This window comes from Ranitomeya variabilis, chromosome 5 (assembly GCF_051348905.1).
Source record: "Ranitomeya variabilis isolate aRanVar5 chromosome 5, aRanVar5.hap1, whole genome shotgun sequence".
In the NCBI taxonomy this organism is placed as follows: Eukaryota; Metazoa; Chordata; class Amphibia; order Anura; family Dendrobatidae; genus Ranitomeya; species Ranitomeya variabilis.
In genome coordinates this window covers 104014789-104024670 of record NC_135236.1, presented here as the reverse complement: position 1 = coordinate 104024670, position 9882 = coordinate 104014789, and the positions used below count along the sequence as shown (strand labels likewise).

At 43.9% G+C, this 9882-nt stretch overlaps 1 long non-coding RNA gene across 1 annotated transcript; it reads left to right on the top strand.

Moving 5' to 3' along the window:
• Positions 1-3736: 3736 nt before the first annotated feature.
• LOC143775211 (uncharacterized) lies at positions 3737-6260 on the top strand. Its single transcript, XR_013215595.1, has 3 exons — positions 3737-4214; positions 5673-5747; positions 5855-6260. It is a non-coding gene; the product is annotated as an uncharacterized LOC143775211 (long non-coding RNA).
• Positions 6261-9882: the final 3622 nt, after the last annotated feature.

The following is a 9882-nucleotide window of genomic DNA, read 5'->3' as shown; positions in this document are numbered from 1 at the left end:
ACTTGTAGGATCGCTAACTTCCAATAGGTGGCGCTATAGAGCTTAAGTCCTCTTTTTCTCTGAAGAGGCAATTTGCATATTAAATTTCCCAGAGGAATAAGCCTCCTTACCTTGACAGCTGGTATGTCACTCTCCACAAGGAGATACCTTACCGCTTAGACCTTAAGCTTCCAAACACATGACATCATCATGTGGGAAGTCCAGAATTGTATAGAGGCATAGCAATCTTATTGTGTGTAACCTTTTGACTTTGCGGTAAGTAATAAAATTACCTTAAAACATTTTCTCTCATTATTCTGGCATCTGGCAAATATTAATAATTATGGTAATCCTAATTGACCTAAAAAGGAAAAGGTTTATTCTGATTTCATGTCAGATATTGAGAAAAACATGCATGTATGGGCAGTACGGTGGCTCAGTGGTTAGCACTGTTAGCATGTTCTCCTCGTGTTTGCATGGGTTTCTGTTGGGTTCTCTGGTTTCCTCCCACATTCCATTACTGATAGGGAATGTAGATTGTGAGCCCTATAATGGGGACAGTGCTGATAATGTATGTAAAATTATGTGGAATTAATGGTGCTATATAAGTGAGTAAAATAAAATAAATAAGTATTTTTATATAGTGTATGTAACCTTCTGGTTTCAACTGTAAGTGCATGGAAGCGAGGCACTGCCCACTGAGAGGGACTAGGTATAACACTTACATACCCTCCGGTCCTGGGTCTGAAACCGTCAAATTCACGTAGTGCACAGTGTGTGCACTTGCGGGATTCATAAGTCTGCAGTTAGACATAGTGATTGCAGACTTATCGGTTTGGACCAGACAACCCCTTTAATGAACAAAGGCATTTCATGGTAATTGTACAATATTGTAGGAATTATCTAAGATCAATTTGTATGAGGGGTTAGAAGAGCAACTGGAAGCTCAACGTCCCATGTGCTGAATGTGCTCAGAATAACCCACCCATTACATTCATTATAAAGTACCCTATATACTCGAGCATAAGCCGACCTGAGTATAAGCCGACCCCCCTAAGCCTAGGCTGGAAAATGCAGCAGCTACTGGTAAATTTCAAAAATAAAAATAAATACCAATAAAAGTAAAATTCATTGAGACATCAGTAGTTTAAGGGTTTTTGAATATCCATATTGAATCAGGAGCCCCATGTAATGCTCCATACAGTTCATGATGGGCCCAATAAGATGATCCATACAAAATACGCCCCATATAATGCTCCATACAGTTTATGATGGGTTCCATAAGATGCTCCATATTAAAATATGCCCCATATAATGCTGCACAAATGCTGATTATGGCCCCATAAGATGCTCGATACAGATATTTGCCCCATATAATGCTGCACATGGCCCCATAAGATGCTCCATAGAGATATTTGCCCCATATAATACTGCACATGGCCCCATACAGATATTTGCCCCATATAATGCTGCACATAGCCCCATAAGATGCTCCATATAGACTACAAAAATAAAAAATTACATACTCACCTCTCAGGCCCCCGACACTTGCTATATTCACCTGCTCCCACCACCAACCACCGCTGTGTCTTCCCCGTCCTCTGCACTGACGCTTAGGCAGAGGGCGGCGCGCACTACAGTAATCGCGTCACTGCGCCCTCTGACCTTAGCGTCACTGTAGAGGACGCGGAAGACGCAGCGGTGCGACGGTGGAACGGGGAGCAGGTGAATATTGCGCACTGAGTTATACTCACCTGCTCCTGGCGCGGTCCCTGCACATCTGTTCCCCGGTGCCGGCAGCTTTTTCCTGTATTGAGCAGTCACATGATACCTTTCATTACAGTAATGAATATGCGGCTCCACCCCTATGGGAGTGGAGTCGGGTCCATATTCATTACTGTAATGAGCGGTACTATGTAACTGCTCACTACGGGGACAAGCTGCCGGCGCCAGGGAACCAGGGATGTGCAGGGACCGCGCCAGGAGCAGGTGAGTATTATTACACAGCTCCGCTCCCCCACCCCTGCCGACCCCTGGGTATGACTCGAGTATAAGCCGAGAGTTACTTTCAGCCCAAAAAAGTGGGCTGAGAATCTCGGCTCTCGAGTATATACGGTACTATTATTCACAAGTGTAACTTGATACTCCTAGACCACTAGCCAGAATCTGTAATAGGGCCCCCAACCTAGCATGTATCACACATTCAATTTGCGATAAATAAATTTGCTTTTAAAACACAAGTAGGTGAGAGGAATGAGAAAATGTCTTACACTTTGCAGTAGAGAGAGAGACAGAGAGAGAGGACCCCACTGATCAAGAGCTTACATTCTTTAAAAGTTAGAAAGTGAGTGCGGATTCTGCTGACCAAAAGAGCTTACACTCTTCAGAAGTGAGAAAGAGAGAGAACCCCAAGGATTATAAGAGCTTACACTTACAGACAAGAGAGACTTACCCAGTGTCTTTGAAGATGGAATACAAACTGTGGTCCACCTGTTGGGAACCGCTGTGATGGCCCAGCTACTGACCACCACTGGACAAGGTATGATAATCCACTAACAAACTAGCTGCAGGACATTATGGGGAAGGCCAAGTGGCAATGATGTTTGCCTGCTCTCTGATGCTTCAGCAGTGTGGGAAATGTTGTCAGGCAAGTTATTGCAAGTTATTGTTAAACTATGAATTGAATCTCAAAATGTTCAAATATGCGTGAAATCAGGAATTTCAGGAAATTCAATTCGACTTGATCCTCTGCAAATTGATCTGCTCATCTCTACTCTATAGTTATGGTATTGCTCTCTTATGATGACCTTACATCACTGGTTATATGATATGTACATTTACATATAATTCAATATATTATTGAATACATTGCATTCAAAATATCGCATAGGAGAAACAAAGGATGACTTGGCTTGGCATTACACAATATTAATGCACATCGGCAAGGAATAGGTCAGTGTGATAGGAGAATAGGGGGTCAGTTATATAGATTTCTTTTTATTTGTGACTTCATCTTCACATAGAAAGACCTTGGACATTTTGCTGGCAGGGTGCACACTGAGCTCTATGTTCTGTGTCTACCGTCAGAGGTCTGAGAGTCTGTCCAACAATGCTCTTGGGGTCAGAGTTCAGAGCTGGTTCTAAAGGTTCTTAGATGAAGTCACTGTGGAAAATACAATACCACCACAGCAGCGGGCCCAACTCTTATTTGATGCAACTTACTTGGAGCTAACAAGAGTTCAACTCCAGCCAACAATGAGTGGCAGTGATAAGCTCAATGCCCACAGCTTCGACCTCCCAAACAGGGAAGTGAGCAGATTGAGGTTATGACATCTTAGTAGACAATCACAAAAGGAATGGAGCAGAAAAAATGTGATGAAAAGGTCAAGAAAAATAAAGATTCTTATATGCAGATTGTCTAACTTTTTGATAGAAACCAATCAATACAAATGTATTTATATTGTCAAACAAATGCATTTGTATTTATTGTGGATATGTAAGGAAGTGGAAGTGTTGACCACACTCCCTTTTGAAGATATGTAAAATGATGTTATACATTATGGTTCTGGAATATCTAATGATTCATATTGTTAGTGATAGAGTTGTGTTCTGCCCAAGCACAGGTAGTTGACAGGGACAGTTAGAGTTAACAGTTGGGACTATCCCAGAGGGGAGGAGTTAAGTGAGGGCACAACAGTTTCTGGTAGAATGTCAGATAGGGATGTGCCTGCAGCAGTAGCAGACCTTAGGTCTGGCTGAGTAGCAGAACCGCATGTGGTCTATGCGTTTGTGGCAAAAGAGAGACGTCTGAGGCAGGAAGTAAACCCTATGAAGGAAGCGACAACAAGTAGGAAGTGGTTAATGTCCGGAGTGGACCCAGAGCAAAAGAAAGAAAAGTAAAAAGTATCAGGGCCTTGGGCAGGAAGCCAAGCGGGACGGAGTTGTCTGCTAGTCGAGTAACCGCACGGAAGAGGAAGGATAAGCGAGATGAAGAGGAAATGCCCCGTGTGGTGATCCAGAGGCATCAATAAAGTGGAAAACTAAGTATTATTGACATAGAAAACTCCCTCAAGTGGAGAAAGACACAGAATGATGGTGGAAGTATAGGACTCTTGTTTGCTGGACTGTGCCATTAATGGAGACAAGGAGGCACCTTGTATAGAGTGTGGTGGGCTGTGTGGAGGCAGAAGAGCTATCCTCACAGCAAGCTGTGCAGTCACAAAGAATGACTGCAGGTTTGTAGTTTTAGACCGACAACCCCTTTAATGCTCCTTAAAGGAGTTGTTTTAAGCTAGAAAGTTATCCCCTATCCACAGGTGGTTGGAGCTCAGGATTTCTGAAAACTGGAGCAGAGGTCGATCATCCGCATTAATGCTCCATTCATTCTTAATGGTAGCACCGGAGATTACTCAGTGCAGCGCTTTGCTGATATTTGGCATTCCCATTAGAATGAATGGAGGAGTAGTGCGGATGACTTTGCTCCATTCAACTGGGACTCTTCAGATCCCTGATTCCCAGGATCAGTGGGAACTGTGGTGGTTGGACCCCAGTGATCGGAAAATAATTCCATATCCCATGGATAGGGAATAACTTTCAAACCTTAGATATTGGCTTTAAAGACCATCTAAAATTTTGGGATATTTTTTAAGTTTTACACTCATTCTGAACAGATTGGTGGGTCACCCAGTTCTGAGTTCCCCACTAGTCCCTAAACAAAGACCTCCAAGAAGACCACAGCTTAGGAGACAGGAGAGCATACACACAGTACAGAATGGATCCAGTGAATAGAAAGTCACAGTCCTGCTTTCTGAGGTCTTTTGAGCAATCAGACTCACACCAATCTGCTGAGAATTAATGGACCTAAAACATATAAGATATCTTCCAAAATTTAAGTTACTCTTTAAATGTTTAATAAAGCTCCTGCCTAAGATTAAGCAGTACTGTGGTTCCTGTATGGTCCACAGTCTGATGATGGCTGAACAACAACTTCAAGCATCTCTTTACCATTGTTAAGGACATACTGGGAGTTGTAAGTTAATGCGATACAATTGTTTATGAGGCTAACCTGACAGTACAATTGATTGCTGTACTAAACTTGGCAATGTAAACATGTACTGATGGAGGTTCTGGTGATGTATTACGATACTAATGATCGTTGTAGTGATGTACACTGTATTGATGGTGGTTCTGGTGATATATTACTGCAGTGATGGAGGTTCTGGTGGTGTATTATTGCACGGACAGTGATTCTGGTGATGTACTACTGTATTGATATTGGTTTTGATGATGTATTACTGTATTGATGGTGGTTCTGATTATTTACTCTGCTGACTGGTTCTGGTAATGTACTACTGCACTGATGGTGGTTCTGGTGATGTATTACTGTATTGATGGAGGTTCTGTGTGCACATACCCTTAGTTTGACTGATCAGTAGGGGGCGTGACCACTTAAAGTGCCTAGGGCAGCATGAATGCCGAATACGGCCCTGACTATTTGCTGTACATAGTTGCTCAAGAGTTATTGCTCAGTAAAAATGTTTATTTGTGAACTATGGCCTCACTTCTTGAACTCTGTAACCCCTGGTACCATAGTGTTTTAAACAGATCTCCGCTATATTTTCTATCACATAAATGATTTATAATATCATTGTGGATTAACTATTGCATCTACTATTGTTTATCTATTTCTCCAGTTTCGGCGGGTCTGTGCGCTCGATACATTAGCAAGTTACTGCAGATGGATGGGCTTTGAGTACAGGTCTGTGCAGGTCTGTTTCGATGTTGTATATAAGCTATTATTGTTGCTACACTGGTTAGTGTTTGCTGCAATTTTATTGTTATTGTTGTTTATTCATATAGTGCTATTCTATTCCAGAATGCTGATTTTACCCAGTGATGTTATGAGACTCCATTATTTTAAAAGTTGGATAAAAACATGGTGAAGACGTCCATTGAGTGGAGCTGAATTGTAAAATCTTGCCAGCACCTCAGATTCTGAAGAAGATATTCAACTGGAGAAAGTGTCTGAAGATGAGGACCACAAAAGAGGAGGAGAAAGTGATTACGAGAATTCTGATTCTGAAGTTGAATCTGATTAGGCACAATACCAAGACAACTACTGTAGTCCAACGCAAGCAATTCGGTCTAAAAACAAAGATGTAATTTGGAACTTGCAGCCTTCTGCCCAGGCAGGAAAATTGTCCTCTGCTAACATCAGATAATTCTCTGATAACTAAGTCAGGAGTCGAACAATCAGAGGAAAAGTATAATAGAAACACGTCACCACTAGGGTTGAGCGACTTTCATTTTTTTCAGATCGAGTAGGGTTTTGGGAAACCCGATTTTGTCCAGAGTCGAGTCGAGTGCATTCGGCCGATTATCGCTAAAAGTCGGGGATCGACCGAAACACGAAACCCAATGCAAGTCAATGGGGAAGCATAGTCGGCAGTGAGTGGAGGCCAGGAAAACACCTACAGTGCCCATTTTAATGCCAAAAACATCCATTCTTGTTTCTGAAGCTTGCCAATCGTAATTAACTTTATAATAATAGTTGGGCATAGGGAATTGGGGGTCATTTGGCAAAAGTTGTGGGGGGAGTAGGGCTGGCTCAATTTTTTCGTGGGCCCAGGAAATGCGGACTACGTCACGGCGGTGTTGCAGGGAAAGGTAAGTATTTAAACGTTGCAAGTGCTGTGATCCTGAGCAAGCAGGGGGGGGCCCACTCGTTCGCATTGGCACTGGCACAGGGCCCCTCAAAGTACGGCGGTGTGTTTGCATGGCGGGGGCGCCTCCCACCAGCAGCGACACTTTTGCGTACTCTGAGGGGCCCTGTGCCAGTGACGTCGCCAACGAGTATGCCCCCCCCACCTGATGAAGGAACCTGCACTTTCATCTGCACCTTCCTCTTTGTCCCTGTGTAAGGTGGTATAACATGCGAGAAGGGGAACCTTACTTTCAGCAGGGTCAGATTATGGCTGTGTAGAGTACAAGGGGAATGTAGTGGTCTAGGTCAATGTACCAGCAGACTCATTTAGCAGTGGCTGGGCAATGGGCAGGATGAGGAGGAAACAGATATAGGGCCAAAGAATAAAGTAGGCTAAATGCAGTTCAAAATTGGTAACAGGACTAAACAGGCGGCATTGCTTTGTTCAGTGGAGTAGCAAACCCAAGAGCAGCAGACACTGTTTCAAGGGCCTAACCACACTAGTAGGCCAAATGCAGTTTAATATCTGATAGTATAGGGCGAAAGGCAGAATGTGGAAGCTCAGCTTTGTTCAGTTGAGGACAACACCAGGGAGGGGCAGAAGCCGTTAGTAGGCCCTAACCACCATTTTGTTTTTTCAAAACCACTTAATGAGAGCCGGAAGGTTGAAGCTCAGCTTTATTTAGTTGTGGGCAACACCAGGGAGGGGCAGAAGCCGTTAGTAGGCCCTATCCACCATTTTGTTTTTTCAAAACCACTTAATGAGAGCCGGAAGGTTGAAGCTCAGCTTTATTTAGTTGTGGGCAACACCAGGGAGGGGCAGAAGCCGTTAGTAGGCCCTATCCACCATTTTGTTTTTTCAAAACCACTTAATGAGAGCCGGAAGGTTGAAGCTCAGCTTTATTTAGTTGTGGGCAACACCAGGGAGGGGCAGAAGCCGTTAGTAGGCCCTATCCACCATTTTGTTTTTTCAAAACCACTTAATGAGAGCCGGAAGGTTGAAGCTCAGCTTTATTTAGTTGAGGGCAACACCACGGAGGGGCAGAAGCCGTTAGTAGGCCCTATCCACCATTTTGTTTTTTCAAAACCACTTAATGATAGCCGGAAGGTTGAAGCTCAGCTTTATTTAGTTGAGGGCAACACCAGGGAGGGGAAGAAGCCGTTAGTAGGCCCTATCCACCATTTTTTTTTTTCAAAACCACTTAATGAGAGCCGGAAGGTTGAAGCTCAGCTTTATTTAGTTGAGGGCAACACCAGGGAGGGGCAGAAGCCGTTAGTAGGCCCTATCCACCATTTTGTTTTTTCAAAACCACTTAATGATAGCCGGAAGGTTGAAGCTCAGCTTTATTTAGTTGAGGGCAACACCAGGGAGGGGAAGAAGCCGTTAGTAGGCCCTATCCACCATTTTGTTTTTTCAAAACCACTTAATGATAGCCGGAAGGTTGAAGCTCAGCTTTATTTAGTTGAGGGCAACACCAGGGAGGGGAAGAAGCCATTAGTAGGCCCTATCCACCATTTTGTTTTTTCAAAACCACTTAATGAGAGCCGGAAGGTTGAAGCTCAGCTTTATTTAGTTGAGGGCAACACCAGGGAGGGGCAGAAGCCGTTAGTAGGCCCTATCCACCATTTTGTTTTTTCAAAACCACTTAATGAGAGCCGGAAGGTTGAAGCTCAGCTTTATTTAGTTGTGGGCAACACCAGGGAGGGGCAGAAGCCGTTAGTAGGCCCTATCCACCATTTTGTTTTTTCAAAACCACTTAATGAGAGCCGGAAGGTTGAAGCTCAGCTTTATTTAGTTGAGGGCAACACCAGGGAGGGGCAGAAGCCGTTAGTAGGCCCTATCCACCATTTTGTTTTTTCAAAACCACTTAATGAGAGCCGGAAGGTTGAAGCTCAGCTTTATTTAGTTGTGGGCAACACCAGGGAGGGGCAGAAGCCGTTAGTAGGCCCTATCCACCATTTTGTTTTTTCAAAACCACTTAATGAGAGCCGGAAGGTTGAAGCTCAGCTTTATTTAGTTGAGGGCAACACCAGGGAGGGGCAGAAGCCGTTAGTAGGCCCTATCCACCATTTTGTTTTTTCAAAACCACTTAATGAGAGCCGGAAGGTTGAAGCTCAGCTTTATTTAGTTGTGGGCAACACCAGGGAGGGGCAGAAGCCGTTAGTAGGCCCTATCCACCATTTTGTTTTTTCAAAACCACTTAATGAGAGCCGGAAGGTTGAAGCTCAGCTTTATTTAGTTGTGGGCAACACCAGGGAGGGGCAGAAGCCGTTAGTAGGCCCTATCCACCATTTTGTTTTTTCAAAACCACTTAATGAGAGCCGGAAGGTTGAAGCTCAGCTTTATTTAGTTGTGGGCAACACCAGGGAGGGGCAGAAGCCGTTAGTAGGCCCTATCCACCATTTTGTTTTTTCAAAACCACTTAATGAGAGCCGGAAGGTTGAAGCTCAGCTTTATTTAGTTGAGGGCAACACCAGGGAGGGGAAGAAGCCGTTAGTAGGCCCTATCCACCATTTTGTTTTTTCAAAACCACTTAATGAGAGCCGGAAGGTTGAAGCTCAGCTTTATTTAGTTGAGGGCAACACCAGGGAGGGGCAGAAGCCGTTAGTAGGCCCTATCCACCATTTTGTTTTTTCAAAACCACTTAATGATAGCCGGAAGGTTGAAGCTCAGCTTTATTTAGTTGAGGGCAACACCAGGGAGGGGAAGAAGCCGTTAGTAGGCCCTATCCACCATTTTGTTTTTTCAAAACCACTTAATGATAGCCGGAAGGTTGAAGCTCAGCTTTATTTAGTTGAGGGCAACACCAGGGAGGGGAAGAAGCCGTTAGTAGGCCCTATCCACCATTTTGTTTTTTCAAAACCACTTAATGAGAGCCGGAAGGTTGAAGCTCAGCTTTATTTAGTTGAGGGCAACACCAGGGAGGGGCAGAAGCCGTTAGTAGGCCCTATCCACCATTTTGTTTTTTCAAAACCACTTAATGAGAGCCGGAAGGTTGAAGCTCAGCTTTATTTAGTTGAGGGCAACACCAGGGAGGGGCAGAAGCCGTTAGTAGGCCCTATCCACCATTTTGTTTTTTCAAAACCACTTAATGATAGCCGGAAGGTTGAAGCTCAGCTTTATTTAGTTGAGGGCAACACCAGGGAGGGGAAGAAGCCGTTAGTAGGCCCTATCCACCATTTTTTTTTTTCAAAACCAC